Source organism: Brienomyrus brachyistius, chromosome 16 (assembly GCF_023856365.1).
Source record: "Brienomyrus brachyistius isolate T26 chromosome 16, BBRACH_0.4, whole genome shotgun sequence".
Lineage (NCBI taxonomy): Eukaryota > Metazoa > Chordata > Actinopteri > Osteoglossiformes > Mormyridae > Brienomyrus > Brienomyrus brachyistius.
In genome coordinates, this window is record NC_064548.1 from 15167942 (window position 1) to 15187273 (window position 19332).

Genomic DNA, 19332 nt, shown 5'->3' on the forward strand with positions numbered 1-19332 from the left:
TCAATGTGTGACCTGATCTGAGATCAGCTCTCTGCGATCTGCCTGAGAGCAGTATGAATGACCTGATCTGAGATCAGTTTGAGAGCTCTATGTGTGACCTGATCTGAGGTCAGATGTCTGAGATCAGCCTGAGAGCTGTATGTATGACCTGATCTGAGATCAGCCTGAGAGCTCTATGTATGACCTGATCTGAGATCAGCCAGAGAGCTGTATGTATGACCTGATCTGAGATCAGCTTGAGACCTGTATGTATTACCTGATCAGAGATCAGCTTGAGAGCTGTATGTTTGATCTGATCTGAGATCAGATTGAGAGCTCAATGTGTGACCTGATCTGAGATCAGCTGTTCTGAGATCAGCCTAAGACCTCTGTATTACCTGTTCTGAGATCAGCCTGAGATCTGAATGTATGACCTGATCTGAGATCAGCTTGAGAGCTGTATGTATGACCTGATCTGAGATCAGCTTGAGAGCTCCATTTGCGACCTGATCTGAGATCAGCTGTTCTGAGATCAGCCTAAGACCTCTGTATGACCTGTTCTGAGATCAGCCTAAGACCTCTATATATGACCTGATCTGAAATCAGTTTGAGAGCTCAATGTGTGACCTGATCTGAGATCAGCTGTCTGAGATCAGCCTGAAATCTGTATGTATGACCTGATCTGAGATCAGTTTGAGAACTCTATATGTGACCTGATCTGAGATCAGCTCTCTGCGATCTGCCTGAGAGCAGTATGAATGACCTGATCTGAGATCAGTTTGAGAGCTCTATGTGTGACCTGATCTGAGGGCAGATGTCTGAGATCAACCTGAGAGCTTTATGTATGACCTGATCTGAGATCAGCCTGAGAGCTCTATGTATGACCTGATCTGAGATCAGCCAGAGAGCTGTATGTATGACCTGATCTTAGATCAGCTTGAGACCTGTATGTATTACCTGATCAGAGATCAGCTTGAGAGCTGTATGTATGATCTGATCTGAGATTAGATTGAGAGCTCAATGTGTGACCTGATCTGAGATCAGCTGTTCTGAGATCAGCCTAAGACCTCTGTATTACCTGTTCTGAGATCAGCCTGAGATCTGTATGTATGATCTGATCTGAGATCAGTTTGACAGCTCTATGTGTGACCTGATCTGAGATCAGTTTGAGTGCTCTATATGTGACATGATCTGAGATCAGCTGTCTGAGATCTGCCTGAGAGCTGTATGTATGATATGATCTGAGATCAGCTTGAGAGCTCCATGTGTGACCTGATCTGAGATCAGCTTGAGAGCTATATGTATGACCTGATCTGTGATCAGCCAGAGAGCTGTATGTATGACCTGATCTGAGATCAGCTTGAGAGCTCTATGTGTGACCTGATCTGAGATCAGCTGTCTGAGATCAGCCTGAGATCTGTATGTATGACCTGATCTGAGATCAGCTTGAGAGCTCTATGTGTGACCTGATCTGAGATCAGATGTCTGAGATCAGTCTTAGAGCAGTATGTATGACCTGATCTGAGATCAGCTTGAGAGCTTTATGATTGACCTGATCAGAGATCAGCTTGAGAGCTGTATGTATGACCTGATCTGAGATCAGCTTCAGAGCTGTATGTATGATCTGATCTGAGATCAGTTTGACAGCTCTATGTGTGACCTGATCTGAGATCAGTTTGAGTGCTCTATATGTGACATGATCTGAGATCAGCTGTCTGAGATCTGCCTGAGAGCTGTATGAATGACCTGATCTGAGATCAGTTTGAGAGCTCTATGTGTGACCTGATCTGAGATCAGATGTCTGAGATCAGCTTGAGACCTGTATGTATGACTTGATCTGAGATCAGCTTGAGACCTGTATGTATGACCTGATCAGAGATTAGCTTGAGAGCTGTATGTATGACCTGATGTGAGATCAGTTTGAGAACTCAATGTGTGATCTGATCTGAGATCAGCTGTTCTGAGATCAGCCTAAGACCTCTGTATGCCCTGTTCTGAGATCAGCCAGAGATCTGAATGTATGACCTGATCTGAGATCAGCTTGAGAGCTGTATGTATGACCTGATCTGAGATCAGCTTGAGAGCTCCATTTGCGACCTGATCTGAGATCAGCTGTTCTGAGATCAGCCTAAGACCTCTGTATGACCTGTTCTGAGATCAGCCTAAGACCTCTATGTATGACCTGATCTGAAATCAGCTTGAGAGCTAAATGTATGACCTGATCTGAGATCAGTTTGAGAGCTCAATGTGTGACCTGATCTGAGATCAGCTGTCTGAGATCAGCCTGAAATCTGTATGTATGACCGGATCTGAGATCAGCTTGAGAGCTCTATGTGTGACCTGATCTGAGATCAGTTTGAGAACTCTATATGTGACCTGATCTGAGATCAGCTCTCTGCGATCTGCCTGAGAGCAGTATGAATGACCTGATCTGAGATCAGTTTGAGAGCTCTATGTGTGACCTGATCTGAGGACAGATGTCTGAGATCAACCTGAGAGCTTTATGTATGACCTGATCTGAGATCAGCCTGAGAGCTCTATGTATGACCTGATCTGAGATCAGCCAGAGAGCTGTATGTATGACCTGATCTTAGATCAGCTTGAGACCTGTATGTATTACCTGATCAGAGATCAGCTTGAGAGCTGTATGTATGATCTGATCTGAGATCAGATTGAGAGCTCAATGTGTGACCTGATCTGAGATCAGCTGTTCTGAGATCAGCCTAAGACCTCTGTATTACCTGTTCTGAGATCAGCCTGAGATCTGTATGTATGATCTGATCTGAGATCAGTTTGACAGCTCTATGTGTGACCTGATCTGAGATCAGTTTGAGTGCTCTATATGTGACATGATCTGAGATCAGCTGTCTGAGATCTGCCTGAGAGCTGTATGTATGATCTGATCTGAGATCAGCTTGAGAGCTCCATGTGTGACCTGATCTGAGATCAGCTTGAGAGCTATATGTATGACCTGATCTGTGATCAGCCAGAGAGCTGTATGTATGACCTGATCTGAGATCAGCTTGAGAGCTCTATGTGTGACCTGATCAGAGATCAGCTGTCTGAGATCAGCCTGAGATCTGTATGTATGACCTGATCTGAGATCAGCTTGAGAGCTCTATGTGTGACCTGATCTGAGATCAGATGTCTGAGATCAGTCTTAGAGCCGTATGTATGACCTGATCTGAGATCAGTTTGAGAGCTTTATGAATGACCTGATCAGAGATCAGCTTGAGAGCTGTATGTATGACCTGATCTGAGATCAGCTTCAGAGCTGTATGTATGATCTGATCTGAGATCAGTTTGACAGTTCTATGTGTGACCTGATCTGTGATCAGTTTGAGTGCTCTATATGTGACATGATCTGAGATCAGCTGTCTGAGATCAGCCTGAGAGCTGTCTGCATGACCTGATCTGAGATCCGCCTGAGAGCTCTATGTATGAACTGATCTGAGATCAGCCAGAGAGCTGTATGTATGACCTGATCTGAGATCAGCTTGAGACCTGTATGTATGACTAGATCTGAGATCAGCTTGAGACCTGTATGTATGACCTGATCAGAGATTAGCTTGAGAGCTGTATGTATGACCTGATGTGAGATCAGTTTGAGAACTCAATGTGTGATCTGATCTGAGATCAGCTGTTCTGAGATCAGCTTAAGACCTCTGAATGCCCTGATCTGAGATCAGCCTAAGACCTGTATGTATGACCTGATCAGAGATCAGCTTGAGATCTGTATGTATGACCTGATCTGAGATCAGCTTGAGAGCTCTATGTGTGACCTGAACGGATATCAGATGTATAAGATCAGTCTTAGAGCCGTATGTATGACCTGATCTGAGATCAGCTTCAGAGCTGTATGTATGATCTGATCTGAGATAAGTTTGACAGCTCTATGTGTGACCTGATCTGAGATAAGTTTGAGTGCTCTATATGTGACATGATCTGAGATCAGCTGTCTGAGATCTGCCTGAGAGCTGTATGAATGACCTGATCAGAGATCAGTTTGAGAGCATTATGTGTGACCTGATCTGAGATCAGATGTCTGAGATCAGTCTGAGAGCTGTATGCATGACCTGATCTGAGATCCGCCTGAGAGCTCTATGTATGAACTGATCTGAGATCAGCCAGAGAGCTGTATGTATGACCTGATCTGAGATCAGCTTGAGACCTGTATGTATGACTTGATCAGAGATTAGCTTGAGAGCTGTATGTATGACCTGATCTGAGATCAGTTTGAGAGCTCAATGTGTGACCTGATCTGAGATCAGCTCTCTGCGATCTGCCTGAGAGCAGTATAAATGACCTGATCTGAGATCAGTTTGAGAGCTCTATGTGTGACCTGATCTGAGGTCAGATGTCTGAGATCAGCCTGAGAGCTGTATGCATGACCTGATCTGAGATCCGCCTGAGAGCTCTATGTATGAACTGATCTGAGATCAGCCAGAGATCTGTATGTATGACCTGATCTGAGATCAGCTTGAGACCTGTATGTATGACTTGATCAGAGATTAGCTTGAGAGCTGTATGTATGACCTGATCTGAGATCAGTTTGAGAGCTCAATGTGTGACCTGATCTGAGATCAGCTCTCTGCGATCTGCCTGAGAGCAGTATGAATGACCTGATCTGAGATCAGTTTGAGAGCTCTATGTGTGACCTGATCTGAGGTCAGATGTCTGAGATCAGCCTGAGAGCTGTATGTATGACCTGATCTGAGATCAGCCTGAGAGCTCTATGTTTGACCTGATCTGAGATCAGCCAGAGAGCTGTATGTATGACCTGATCTGAGAACAGCTTGAGACCTGTATGTATTACCTGATCAGAGATCAGCTTGAGAGCTGTATGTATGATCTGATCTGAGATCAGATTGAGAGCTCAATGTGTGACCTGATCTGAGATCAGCTGTTCTGAGATCAGCCTAAGACTTCTGTATTACCTGTTGTGAGATCAGCCTGAGATCTGAATGTATGACCTGATCTGAGATCAGCTTGAGAGCTGTATGTATGACCTGATCTGAGATCAGCTTGAGAGCTCCATTTGCGACCTGTTCTGAGATCAGCCTAAGACCTCTGTATGACCTGTTCTGAGATCAGCCTAAGACCTCTATGTATGACCTGATCTGAAATCAGCTTGAGAGCTAAATGTATGACCTGATCTGAGATCAGTTTGAGAGCTCAATGTGTGACCTGATCTGAGATCAGCTGTCTGAGATCAGCCTGAAATCTGTATGTATTACCTGATCTGAGATCAGCTTGAGAGCTCTATGTGTGACCTGATCTGAGATCAGTTTGAGAACTCTATATGTGACCTGATCTGAGATCAGCTCTCTGCGATCTGCCTGAGAGCAGTATGAATGACCTGATCTGAGATCAGTTTGAGAGCTCTATGTGTGACCTAATCTGAGGACAGATGTCTGAGATCAACCTGAGAGCTTTATGTATGACCTGATCTGAGATCAGCCTGAGAGCTCTATGTATGACCTGATCTGAGATCAGCCAGAGAGCTGTATGTATGACCTGATCTGAGATCAGCTTGAGACCTGTATGTATTACCTGATCAGAGATCAGCTTGAGAGCTGTATGTATGATCTGATCTGAGATCAGATTGAGAGCTCAATGTGTGACCTGATCTGAGATCAGCTGTCTGAGATCAGTCTTAGAGCCGTATGTATGACCTGATCTGAGATCAGCTTGAGAGCTTTATGAATGACCTGATCAGAGATCAGCTTGAGAGCTGTATGTATGACCTGATCTGAGATCAGCTTCAGAGCTGTATGTATGATCTGATCTGAGATCAGTTTGACAGCTCTATGTGTGACCTGATCTGAGATCAGTTTGAGTGCTCTATATGTGACATGATCTGAGATCAGCTGTCTGAGATCTGCCTGAGAGCTGTATGAATGACCTGATCTGAGATCAGTTTGAGAGCTCTATGTGTGACCTGATCTGAGATCAGATGTCCGAGATCAGCCTGAGAGCTGTATGCATGACCTGATCTGAGATCCGCCTGAGAGCTCTATGTATGAACTGATCTGAGATCAGCCAGAGAGCTGTATGTATGACCTGATCTGAGATCAGCTTGAGACCTGTATGTATGACTTGATCTGAGATCAGCTTGAGACCTGTATGTATGACCTGATCAGAGATTAGCTTGAGAGCTGTATGTATGACCTGATGTGAGATCAGTTTGAGAACTCAATGTGTGATCTGATCTGAGATCAGCTGTTCTGAGATCAGCCTAAGACCTCTGTATGCCCTGTTCTGAGATCAGCCTAAAACCTGTATGTATGACCTGATCTGAGATCAGTCTGAGAGCTGTATGCATGACCTGATCTGAGATCCGCCTGAGAGCTCTATGTATGAACTGATCTGAGATCAGCCAGAGAGCTGTATGTGTGACCTGATCTGAGATCAGCTTGAGACCTGTATGTATGACTTGATCAGAGATTAGCTTGAGAGCTGTATGTATGACCTGATCTGAGATCAGTTTGAGAGCTCTATGTGTGACCTGATCTGAGATCAGCTGTCTGAGATCAGCCTGAAATCTGTATGTATGACCTGATCTGAGATCAGCTTGAGAGCTCTATGTGTGACCTGATCTGAGATCAGTTTGAGAGCTCTATATGTGACCTGATGTGAGATCAGCTGTCTGAGATCTGCCTGAGAGCTGTATGAATGACCTGATCTGAGATCAGTTTGAGAGCTCTATGTGTGACCTTATCTGAGATCAGATGTCTGAGATCAGCCTGAGAGCTGTAGGTATGACCTGATCTGAGATCAGCCTGAGAGCTCTATGTATGACCTGATCTGAGATCAGCCAGAGAGCTGTATGTATGACTTGATCTGAGATCAGCTTGAGACCTGTATGTATGACCTGATCAGAGATTAGCTTGAGAGCTGTATGTATGACCTGATGTGAGATCAGTTTGAGAACTCAATGTGTGATATGATCTGAGATCAGCTGTTCTGAGATCAGCCTAAGACCTCTGTATGACCTGTTCTGAGATCAGCCTAAGACCTGTATGTATGAGCTGATCAGAGATCAACTTGAGAGCTATATGTATGACCTGATCTGAGATCAGTTTGAGAGCTCAATGTGTGACCTGATCTGAGATCAGCTGTTCTGAGATCAGCCTAATACCTCTGTATGACCTGTTCTGAGATCAGCCTAAGACCTGTATGTATGACCTGATCTGAGATCAGCTTGAGAGCTGTATGTATGACCTGATCTGAGATCAGTTTGAGAGCTCAATGTGTGACCTGATCTGAGATCAGCTCTCTGCGATCTGCCTGAGAGCAGTATGAATGACCTGATCTGAGATCAGTTTGAGAGCTCTATGTGTGACCTGATCTGAGGTCAGATGTCTGAGATCAGCCTGAGAGCTGTATGTATGACCTGAACTGAGATCAGCCAGAGAGCTCTATGTCTGACCTGATCTGAGATCAGCTTGAGACCTGTATGTATTACCTGATCAGAGATCAGCTTGAGAGCTGTATGTATGATCTGATCTGAGATCAGATTGAGAGCTCAATGTGTGATCTGATCTGAGATCAGCTGTTCTGAGATCAGCCTAAGACCTCTGTATTACCTGTTCTGAGATCAGCCTGAGATCTGTATGTATGACCTGATCTGAGATCAGCTTGAGAGCTCTATGTGTGACCTGATCTGAGATCAGTTTGAGAGCTCTATATGTGACCTGATCTGAGATCAGATGTCTGAGATCTGCCTGAGAGCAGTATGAATGACCTGATCTGAGATCAGTTTGAGAGCTCTATGTGTGACCTGATCTGAGATCAGATGTCTGAGATCAGCCTGAGAGCTGTATGTAAGACCTGATCTGAGATCAGCCTGAGACCTGTATGTATGACCTAATCTGAGATCAGCTTAAGAGCTTTATTTGTGAACTGATCTGAGATCAGCTGTTCTGAGATCAGCCTAAGATCTCTGTATGACCTGTTCTGAGATCAGCCTTAGACCTGTATGTATGACCTGATTTGAGATCAGTTTGAGAGCTGTATGTCTGACCTGATTTGAGATCAGTTTGAGAGCTGTATGTCTGACCTGATCTGAGATCAGCTTAAGAGCTGTATGTATGACCTGATCTGAGATCAGCTTCAGAGCTGTATGTATGATCTGATCTGAGATCAGTTTGAGAGCTCTATGTGTGACCTGATCTGCGATCACCCTAAGACCTGTATTTATGACCTGATCTGAGATCAGCTTGAGAGCTGTATGTATGACCTGATCTGAGATCAGCTTGAGAGCTGAATGTGTGACCTGATCTGAGATCAGCTGTTCTGAGATCAGCCTAAGATCTCTGTATGACCTGTTCTGAGACCAGCCCAAGACCTGTATGTATGACCTGATTTGAGATCAGTTTGAGAGCTGTATGTCTGACCTGATCTGAGATCAGCTGTCTGAGATCTGCCTGAGATCTGTATGTATGACCTGATCTGAGATCAGCTTGAGAGCTCTATGTGTGACCTGATCTGAGATCAGTTTGAGAACTCTATATGTGACCTGATCTGAGATCAGCTGTCTGAGATCTGCCTGAGAGCAGTTTGAATGACCTGATCTGAGATCAGTTTGAGAGCTCTATGTGTGACCTGATCTGAGATCAGATGTCTGAGATCAGCCTGAGAGCTGTATGTATGACCTGATCTGAGATTAGCTTCAGAGCTGTATGTATGATCTGATCTGAGATCAGCTTGAGAGCTCCATGTGTGACCTGATCTGAGATCAGCTTGAGAGCTCCATGTGTGACCTGATCTGAGATTATCTTGAGAGCTATATGTATGACATGATCTGTGATCAGCCAGAGACCTGTATGTATGACCTGATCTGAGATCAGCTTGAGAGCTCCATTTGTGACCTGATCTGAGATCAGCTGTTCTGAGATCAGCCTAAGACCTCTGTATGACCTGTTCTGAGATCAGCCTAAGACCTCTATGTATGACCTGATCTGAGATCAGCTTGAGAGCTATATGTATGACCTGATCTGAGATCAGTTTGAGAGCTCAATGTGTGACCTGATCTGAGATCAGCTTGAGAGCTATATGTATGACCTGATCTGAGATCAGCTTGAGAGCTCCATTTGAGACCTGATCTGAGATCAGCTGTCTGAGATCAGCCTTAGACCTCTGTATGACCTGTTTTTAGATCAGCCTAAGACCTGTATTTAAGACCTGATCTGAGATCAGCTGTCTGAGATCAGCCTGAGAGCTGTATGTAAGACCTGATCTGAGATCAGATGTCTGAGATCTGCCTGAGATCTGTATGAATGACCTGATCTGAGATCAGCTTGAGAGCTGTATGTATGACCTGATCTGAGATCAGCTTCAGAGCTGTATGTATGACCTGATCTGAGATCAGCTTGAGAGCTCTATATGTGACCTGATCTGAGATCAGTTTGAGAGCTCTATATGTGACCTGATCTGAGATCAGCTGTCTGAGATCTGCCTGAGAGCTGTATGAATGACCTGATCTGAGATCAGTTTGAGAGCTCTATGTGTGACCTTATCTGAGATCAGATGTCTGAGATCAGCCTGAGAGCTGTATGTATGACCTGATCTGAGATCAGCCTGAGAGCTCTATGTATGACCTGATCTGAGATCAGCCAGAGAGCTGTATGTATGATTTGATCTGAGATCAGCTTGAGACCTGTATGTATGACCTGATCAGAGATTAGCTTGAGAGCTGTATGTATGACCTGATGTGAGATCAGTTTGAGAACTCAATGTGTGATATGATCTGAGATCAGCTGTTCTGAGATCAGCCTAAGACCTCTGTATGACCTGTTCTGAGATCAGCCTGAGAGCTGTATGTATGACCTGATCTGAGATCAGCTTGAGAGCTGTATGTATGACCTGATCTGAGATCAGCTTGAGAGCTCCATTTGCGACCTGATCTGAGATCAGCTGTTCTGAGATCAGCCTAAGACTTCTGTATGACCTGTTCTGAGATCAGCCTAAGACCTCTATGTATGACCTGAGCTGAGGTCAGCTTGAGAGCTAAATGTATGACCTGATCTGAGATCAGTTTGAGAGCTCAATGTGTGACCTGATCTGAGATCAGCTGTCTGAGATCAGCCTGAAATCTGTATGTATGACCTGATCTGAGATCAGCCAGAGAGCTGTATGTATGACCTGATCTGAGATCAGCTTGAGACCTGTATGTATTACCTGATCAGAGATCAGCTTGAGAGCTGTATGTATGATCTGATCTGAGATCAGATTGAGAGCTCAATGTGTGATCTGATCTGAGATCAGCTGTTCTGAGATCAGCCTAAGACCTCTGTATTACCTGTTCTGAGATCAGCCTGAGATCTGTATGTATGACCTGATCTGAGATCAGCTTGTGAGCTCTATGTGTGACCTGATCTGAGATCAGTTTGAGAGCTCTATATGTGACCTGATCTGAGATCAGTTGTCTGAGATCTGCCTGAGAGCAGTATGAATGACCTGATCTGAGATCAGTTTGAGAGCTCTATGTGTGACCTGATCTGAGATCAGATGTCTGAGATCAGCCTGAGAGCTGTATGTATGACTTGATCTGAGATCAGCTTGAGACCTGTATGTATGACCTGATCAGAGATTAGCTTGAGAGCTGTATGTATGATCTGATGTGAGATCAGTTTGAGAACTCAATGTGTGATCTGATCTGAGATCAGCTGTTCTGAGATTAGCCTAAGACCTCTGTATGACCTGTTCTGAGATCAGCCTAAGACCTGTATGTATGACCTGATCAGAGATCAGCTTGAGAGCTGTATGTATGACCTGATCTGAGATCAGTTTGAGAGCTCAATGTGTGACCTGATCTGAGATCAGCTGTTCTGAGATCAGCCTAAGATCTCTGTATGACCTGTTCTGAGATCAGCCTAAGACCTGTATGTATGACCTGATTTGAGATCAGTTTGAGAGCTGTATGTCTGACCTGATCTGAGATCAGCTTAAGAGCTGTATGTATGACCTGATCTGAGATCAGCTTCAGAGCTGTATGTATGATCTGATCTGAGATCAGTTTGAGAGCTCTATGTGTGACCTGATCTGCGATCACCCTAAGACCTGTATGTATGACCTGATTTGAGATCAGTTTGACAGCTGTATGTCTGAACTGATCTGAGATCAGCCTAAGACCTGTATGTATGACCTGATCTGAGATCAGCTTGAGAGCTGTATGTATGACCTGATCTGAGATCAGTTTGAGAGCTCAATGTGTGACCTGATCTGAGATCAGCTCTCTGCGATCTGCCTGAGAGCAGTATGAATGACCTGATCTGAGATCAGTTTGAGAGCTCTATGTGTGACCTGATCTGAGGTCAGATGTCTGAGATCAGCCTGAGAGCTGTATGTATGACCTGATCTGAGATCAGCCAGAGAGCTCTATGTATGACCTGATCTGAGATCAGCTTGAGACCTGTATGTATTACCGGATCAGAGATCAGCTTGAGAGCTCTATATGTGACCTGATCTGAGATCAGATGTCTGAGATCAGCCTGAGAGCTGTATGTATGACCTGATCTGAGATCAGCTTGAGAGCTGTATGTATGACCTGATCTGAGATCAGCTTGAGAGCTCCATTTGCGACCTGATCTGAGATCAGCTGTTCTGAGATCAGCCTGAAATCTGTATGTATGACCATTTCTGAGATCAGCCTAAGACCTCTATGTATGACCTGATCTGAGGTCAGCTTGAGACCTGTATGTATTACCTGATCAGAGATCAGCTTGAGAGCTGTATGTATGATCTGATCTGAGATCAGATTGAGAGCTCAATGTGTGATCTGATCTGAGATCAGCTGTTCTGAGATCAGCCTAAGACCTCTGTATTACCTGTTCTGAGATCAGCCTGAGATCTGTATGTATGACCTGATCTGAGATCTGCTTGAGAGCTCTATGTGTGACCTGATCTGAGATCAGTTTGAGAGCTCTATATGTGACCTGATCTGAGATCAGCTGTCTGAGATCTGCCTGAGAGCAGTATGAATGACCTGATCTGAGATCAGTTTGAGAGCTCTATGTGTGACCTGATCTGAGATCAGATGTCTGAGATCAGCCTGAGAGCTGTATGTAAGACCTGATCTGAGATCAGCCTGAGACCTGTATGTATGACCTAATCTGAGATCAGCTTATGAGCTTTATTTGTGAACTGATCTGAGATCAGCTGTTCTGAGATCAGCCTAAGATCTCTGTATGACCTGTTCTGAGATCAGCCTAAGACCTGTATGTATGACCTGATTTGAGATCAGTTTGAGAGCTGTATGTCTGACCTGATCTGAGATCAGCTTAAGAGCTGTATGTATGACCTGATCTGAGATCAGCTTCAGAGCTGTATGTATGAACTGATCTGAGATCAGTTTGAGAGCTCTATGTGTGACCTGATCTGCGATCACCCTAAGACCTGTATGTATGACATGATTTTATATCAGTTTGACAGCTGTATGTCTGACCTGATCTGAGATCAGCTTAAGAGCTGTATGTATGACCTGAACTGAGATCAGCTTCAGAGCTGTATGTATGATCTGATCTGAGATCAGCTTCAGAGCTGTATGTATGATCTGATCTGAGATCAGTTTGAGAGCTCTATGTGAGACCTGATCTGCGATCACCCTAAGACCTGAATTTATGACCTGATCTGAGATCAGTTTGAGAGCTCAATGTGTGACCTGATCTGAGATCAGCTCTCTGCGATCTGCCTGAGAGCAGTATGAATGACCTGATCTGAGATCAGTTTGAGAGCTCTATGTGTGACCTGATCTGAGGTCAGATGTCTGAGATCAGCCTGAGAGCTGTATGTATGACCTGATCTGAGATCAGCCAGAGAGCTCTATGTATGACCTGATCTGAGATCAGCTTGAGACCTGTATGTATTACCGGATCAGAGATCAGCTTGAGAGCTCTATATGTGAACTGATCTGAGATCAGATGTCTGAGATCAGCCTGAGAGCTGTATGTATGACCTGATCTGAGATCAGCTTGAGAGCTGTATGTATGACCTGATCTGAGATCAGCTTGAGAGCTCCATTTGCGACCTGATCTGAGATCAGCTGTTCTGAGATCAGCCTGAAATCTGTATGTATGACCTTTTCTGAGATCAGCCTAAGACCTCTATGTATGACCTGATCTGAGGTCAGCTTGAGACCTGTATGTATTACCTGATCAGAAATCAGCTTGAGAGCTGTATGTATGATCTGATCTGAGATCAGATTGAGAGCTCTATATGTGACCTGATCTGAGATCAGCTGTCTGAGATCTGCCTGAGAGCAGTATGAATGACCTGATCTGAGATCAGTTTGAGAGCTCTATGTGTGACCTGATCTGAGATCAGATGTCTGAGATCAGCCTGAGAGCTGTATGTAAGACCTGATCTGAGATCAGATTGAGAGCTCAATGTGTGATCTGATCTGAGATCAGCTGTTCTGAGATCAGCCTAAGACCTCTGTATTACCTGTTCTGAGATCAGCCTGAGATCTGTATGTATGACCTGATCTGAGATCAGCTTGAGAGCTCTATGTGTGACCTGATCTGAGATCAGTTTGAGAGCTCTATATGTGACCTGATCTGAGATCAGCTGTCTGAGATCTGCCTGACAGCAGTATGAATGACCTGATCTGAGATCAGTTTGAGAGCTCTATGTGTGACCTGATCTGAGATCAGATGTCTGAGATCAGCCTGAGAGCTGTATGTAAGACCTGATCTGAGATCAGCCTGAGACCTGTATGTATGACCTAATCTGAGATCAGCTTAAGAGCTTTATTTGTGAACTGATCTGAGATCAGCTGTTCTGAGATCAGCCTAAGATCTCTGTATGACCTGTTCTGAGATCAGCCTAAGACCTGTATGTATGACCTGATTTGAGATCAGTTTGAGAGCTGAATGTCTGACCTGATCTGAGATCAGCTTAAGAGCTGTATGTATGACCTGATCTGAGATCAGCTTCAGAGCTGTATGTATGATCTGATCTGAGATCAGTTTGAGAGCTCTATGTGTGACCTGATCTGCGATCACCCTAAGACCTGAATGTATGACCTGATTTGATATCAGTTTGACAGCTGTATGTCTGACCTGATCTGAGATCAGCTTAAGAGCTGTATGTATGACCTGATGTGAGATCAGCTTCAGAGCTGTATGTATGATCTGATCTGAGATCAGCTTCAGAGCTGTATGTATGATCTGATCTGAGATCAGTTTGAGAGCTCTATGTGTGACCTGATCTGCGATCACCCTAAGACCTGAATTTATGACCTGATCTATCAGCTTGAGAGCTGTATGTATGACCTGATCTGAGATCAGCTTGAGAGCTCAATGTGTGACCTGATCTGAGATCAGCTGTCTGAGATCAGCCTGAGATCTATATGTATGACCTGATCTGAGATCAGCTTGAGAGCTCTATGTGTGACCTGATCTGAGATCAGTTTGAGAGCTCTATATGTGACCTGATCTGAGATCAGCTGTCTGAGATCTGCCTGAGAGCAGTATGAATGACCTGATCTGAGATCAGTTTGAGAGCTCTATGTGTGACCTGATCTGAGATCAGATGTCTGAGATCAGCCTGAGAGCTGTATGTATGACTTGATCTGAGATCAGCTTGAGAGCTGTATGTATGACCTGATGTGAGATCAGTTTGAGAGCTCAATGTGTGACCTGATCTGAGATCAGCTGTTCTGAGATCAGCCTAATACCTCTGTATGACCTGTTCTGAGATCAGCCTAAGACCTGTATGTATGACCTGATCTGAGATCAGCTTGAGAGCTGTATGTATGACCTGATCTGAGATCAGTTTGAGAGCTCAATGTGTGACCTGATCTGAGATCAGCTCTCTGAGATCTGCCTGAGAGCAGTATGAATGACCTGATCTGAGATCAGTTTGAGAGCTCTATGTGTGACCTGATCTGAGATCAGATGTCTGAGATCAGCCTGAGAGCTGTATGGAAGACCTGATCTGAGATCAGCCTGAGACCTGTATGTATGACCTAATCTGAGATCAGCTTAAGAGCTTTATTTGTGAACTGATCTGAGATCAGCTGTTCTGAGATCAGCCTAAGATCTCTGTATGACCTGTTCTGAGATCAGCCTAAGACCTGTATGTATGACCTGATTTGAGATCAGTTTGAGAGCTGTATGACTGACCTGATCTGAGATCAGCTTAAGAGCTGTATGTATGACCTGATCTGAGATCAGCTTCAGAGCTGTATGTATGAACTGATCTGAGATCAGTTTGAGAGCTCTATGTGTGACCTGATCTGCGATCACCCTAAGACCTGTATGTATGACCTGATTTGATATCAGTTTGACAGCTGTATGTCTGACCTGATCTGAGATCAGCTTAAGAGCTGTATGTATGACCTGATCTGAGATCAGCTTCAGAGCTGTATGTATGATCTGATCTGAGATCAGCTTCAGAGCTGTATGTATGATCTGATCTGAGATCAGTTTGAGAGCTCTATGTGTGACCTGATTTGCGATCACCCTAAGACCTGAATTTATGACCTGATCTGAGATCAGCTTGAGAGCTGTATGTATGACCTGATCTGAGATCAGCTTGAGAGCTCAATGTGGGACCTGATCTGAGATCAGCTGTCTGAGATCAGCCTGAGATCTATATGTATGACCTGATCTGAGATCAGCTTGAGAGCTCTATGTGTGACCTGATCTGAGATCAGTTTGAGAGCTCTATATGTGACCTGATCTGAGATCAGCTGTCTGAGATCTGCCTGAGAGCAGTATGAATGACCTGATCTGAGATCAGTTTGAGAGCTCTATGTGTGACCTGATCTGAGATCAGATGTCTGAGATCAGCCTGAGAGCTGTATGTATGACATGATCTGAGATCAGCTTGAGAGCTGTATGTATGACCTGATGTGAGATCAGTTTGAGAGCTCAATGTGTGACCTGATCTGAGATCAGCTGTTCTGAGATCAGCCTAATACCTCTGTATGACCTGTTCTGAGATCAGCCTAAGACCTGTATGTATGACCTGATCTGAGATCAGCTTGAGAGCTGTATGTATGACCTGATCTGAGATCAGTTTGAGAGCTCAATGTGTGACCTGATCTGAGATCAGCTCTCTGAGATCTGCCTGAGAGCAGTATGAATGACCTGATCTGAGATCAGTTTGAGAGCTCTATGTGTGACCTGATCTGAGGTCAGATGTCTGAGTTCAGCCTGAGAGCTGTATGTATTACCTGATCTGAGATCAGCCAGAGAGCTCTATGTATGACCTGATCTGAGATCAGCTTGAGACCTGTATGTATTACCGGATCAGAAATCAGCTTGAGAGCTCTATATGTGACCTGATCTGAGATCAGATGTCTGAGATCAGCCTGAGAGCTGTATGTATGACCTGATCTGAGATCAGCTTGAGAGCTGTATGTATGACCTGATCTGAGATCAGCTTGAGAGCTCCATTTGCGACCTGATCTGAGATCAGCTGTTCTGAGATCAGCCTGAAATCTGTATGTATGACCTTTTCTGAGATCAACCTAAGACCTCTATGTATGACCTGATCTGAGGTCAGCTTGAGACCTGTATGTATTACCTGATCAGAGATCAGCTTGAGAGCTGTATGTATGATCTGATCTGAGATCAGATTGAGAGCTCAATGTGTGATCTGATCTGAGATCAGCTGTTCTGAGATCAGCCTAAGACCTCTGTATTACCTGTTCTGAGATCAGCCTGAGATCTGTATGTATGACCTGATCTGAGATCAGCTTGAGAGATCTATGTGTGACCTGATCTGAGATCAGTTTGAGAGCTCTATATGTGACCTGATCTGAGATCAGCTGTCTGAGATCTGCCTGAGAGCAGTATGAATGACCTGATCTGAGATCAGTTTGAGAGCTCTATGTGTGACCTGATCTGAGATCAGATGTCTGAGATCAGCCTGAGAGCTGTATGTAAGACCAGATCTGAGATCAGCCTGAGACCTGTATGTATGACCTAATCTGAGATCAGCTTAAGAGCTTTATTTGTGAACTGATCTGAGATCAGCTGTTCTGAGATCAGCCTAAGATCTCTGTATGACCTGTTCTGAGATCAGCCTAAGACCTGTATGTATGACCTGATTTGAGATCAGTTTGAGAGCTGTATGTCTGACCTGATCTGAGATCAGCTTAAGAGCAGTATGTATGACCTGATCTGAGATCAGCTTCAGAGCTGTATGTATGATCTGATCTGAGATCAGTTTGAGAGCTCTATGTGTGACCTGATCTGCGATCACCCTAAGACCTGTATGTATGACCTGATTTGATATCAGTTTGACAGCTGTATGTCTGACCTGATCTGAGATCAGCTTAAGAGCTGTATGTATGACCTGATCTGAGATTAGCTTGAGACCTGTATGTATTACCGGATCAGAGATCAGCTTGAGAGCTCTATATGTGACCTGATCTGAGATCAGATGTCTGAGATCAGCCTGAGAGCTGTATGTATGACCTGATCTGAGATCAGCTTGAGAGCTGTATGTATGACCTGATCTGAGATCAGCTTGAGAGCTCCATTTGCGACCTGATCTGAGATCAGCTGTTCTGAGATCAGCCTAAAATCTGTATGTATGACCTTTTCTGAGATCAGCCTAAGACCTCTATGTATGACCTGATCTGAGGTCAGCTTGAGACCTGTATGTATTACCTGATCAGAGATCAGCTTGAGAGCTGTATGTATGATCTGATCTGAGATCAGATTGAGAGCTCAATGTGTGATCTGATCTGAGATCAGCTGTTCTGAGATCAGCCTAAGACCTCTGTATTACCTGTTCTGAGATCAGCCTGAGATCTGTATGTATGACCTGATCTGAGATCAGCTTGAGAGCTCTATGTGTGACCTGATCTGAGATCAGTTTGAGAGCTCTATATGTGACCTGATCTGAGATCAGCTGTCTGAGATCTGCCTGAGAGCAGTATGAATGACCTGATCTGAGATCAGTTTGAGAGCTCTATGTGTGACCTGATCTGAGATCAGATGTCTGAGATCAGCCTGAGAGCTGTATGTAAGACCTGATCTGAGATCAGCCTGAGACCTGTATGTATGACCTAATCTGAGATCAGCTTAAGAGCTTTATTTGTGAACTGATCTGAGATCAGCTGTTCTGAGATCAGCCTAAGATCTCTGTATGACCTGTTCTGAGATCAGCCTAAGACCTGTCTGTATGACCTGATTTGAGATCAGTTTGAGAGCTGTATGTCTGACCTGATCTGAGATCAGCTTAAGAGCTGTATGTATGACCTGATCTGAGATCAGCTTCAGAGCTGTATGTATGATCTGATCTGAGATCAGTTTGAGAGCTCTATGTGTGACCTGATCTGCGATCACCCTAAGACCTGTATGTATGACCTGATTTGATATCAGTTTGACAGCTGTATGTCTGACCTGATCTGAGATCAGCTTAAGAGCTGTATGTATGACCTGATCTGAGATCAGCTTCAGAGCTGTATGTATGATCTGATCTGTGATCAGTTTGAGAGCTCTATGTGTGACCTGATCTGCGATCACCCTAAGACCTGAATTTATGACCTGATCTGAGATCAGCTTGAGAGCTCTATGTGTGACCTGATCTGAGATCAGTTTGAGAGCTCTATATGTGACCTGATCTGAGATCAGCTGTCTGAGATCTGCCTGAGAGCAGTATGAATGACCAGATCTGAGATCAGTTTGAGAGATCTATGTGTGACCTGATCTGAGATCAGATGTCTGAGATCAGCCTGAGAGCTGTATGTATGACTTGATCTGAGATCAGCTTGAGAGCTGTATGTATGACCTGATGTGAGATCAGTTTGAGAACTCAATGTGTGATCTGATCTGAGATCAGCTGTTCTGAGATTAGCCTAAGACCTCTGTATGACCTGTTCTGAGATCAGCCTAAGACCTGTATGTATGACCTGATCTGAGATCAGCTTGAGAGCTGTATGTATGACCTGATCTGAGATCAGTTTGAGAGCTCAATGTGTGACCTGATCTGAGATCAGCTCTCTGAGATCTGCCTGAGAGCAGTATGAATGACCTGATATGAGATCAGTTTGAGAGCTCTATGTGTGACCTGATCTGAGGTCAGATGTCTGAGATCAGCCTGAGAGCTGTATATATGACCTGATCTGAGATCAGCCTGAGAACTCTATGTATGACCTGATCTGAGATCAGCCAGAGAGCTGTATGTATTACCTGATCAGAGATCAGCTTGAGAGCTGTATGTATGATCTGATCTGAGATCAGATTGAGAGCTCAATGTGTGACCTGATCTGAGATCAGCTGTTCTGAGATCAGCCTAAGACCTCTGTATTACCTGTTCTGAGATCAGCCTGAGATCTGTATGTATGACCTGATCTGAGATCAGCTTGAGAGCTCTATGTGTGACCTGATC

At 44.4% G+C, this 19332-nt stretch overlaps 1 protein-coding gene and 1 long non-coding RNA gene across 4 annotated transcripts in view; one reads left to right on the forward strand and one right to left on the reverse strand.

The window, feature by feature from the left end:
* The window catches only part of LOC125709725 (collagen alpha-1(IV) chain-like), a 198732-nt gene that overhangs the window by 98033 nt on the left and 81367 nt on the right, over positions 1 to 19332 (forward strand). The gene's annotated exons all lie outside the window — the stretch shown is intronic.
* On the reverse strand, positions 10897 to 17762 carry LOC125709731 (uncharacterized). 3 transcript variants are annotated; one of them, XR_007382825.1, is made up of 4 exons: positions 17313 to 17762; positions 15108 to 16221; positions 14007 to 14042; positions 10897 to 11056 (listed from the first exon to the last, which is right to left on the reverse strand). It is a non-coding gene; the product is annotated as an uncharacterized LOC125709731 (long non-coding RNA). The 3 variants fall into 3 exon arrangements; XR_007382824.1 differs by lacking the exon at positions 10897 to 11056 and adding an exon at positions 12402 to 12427 and having other exon boundaries at positions 13863 to 14042; XR_007382826.1 differs by lacking the exons at positions 10897 to 11056; positions 14007 to 14042 and adding an exon at positions 12402 to 12427.